This window comes from Olea europaea, chromosome 10 (assembly GCF_002742605.1).
Source record: "Olea europaea var. sylvestris chromosome 10, O_europaea_v1, whole genome shotgun sequence".
NCBI lineage: Eukaryota > Viridiplantae > Streptophyta > Magnoliopsida > Lamiales > Oleaceae > Olea > Olea europaea.
This window is the reverse complement of record NC_036246.1, coordinates 35164553-35165114: the sequence shown is the minus strand read 5'-3', so window position 1 is coordinate 35165114 and position 562 is coordinate 35164553.

Genomic DNA, 562 nt, shown 5'->3' with positions numbered 1-562 from the left:
TAAACATTTATATAATGATTACATACACATGATATGATGAGATATAATTGGGTCAAAATTTCTTCAACCAAATAAAAAAATTCTTGACTCTATTTTTGAAATTTCATCCATACATAACCTATTATATATATGTAGCACGATCGAATTGATGATTTGTGACAAATAAAAATGTGTGAGTTGCGAGTAAACATGTAATTGTGATTCGTTGATTGAGTAATTTGAGACTTAAAAAATATGTAATTTATGACTAAACATATAATTATGACCCACAAATTGTGTCTTTGTGATGTAATCTTGTGCAATTGTGACTAGTACGTGACTGCAATCATAAATTGTATGCTATTGTTATCATGACCTATTTAATTAATATATAGGTCACAAAAGTTTATCAGGCATCACAAAATGTAATTGCTCGATTTTTGAAAAAATTCACAAGTTTCTTATTTTTGAAATCGTACTTTGAAACCTTTGTTGTTATGTATTTTTTCCAATGTAAAAACCCAAAAATGATTGTAAGCGGTTGTGGATCCAAGATTGTAGGTAGGCTAGGGTGGTCGTTGAT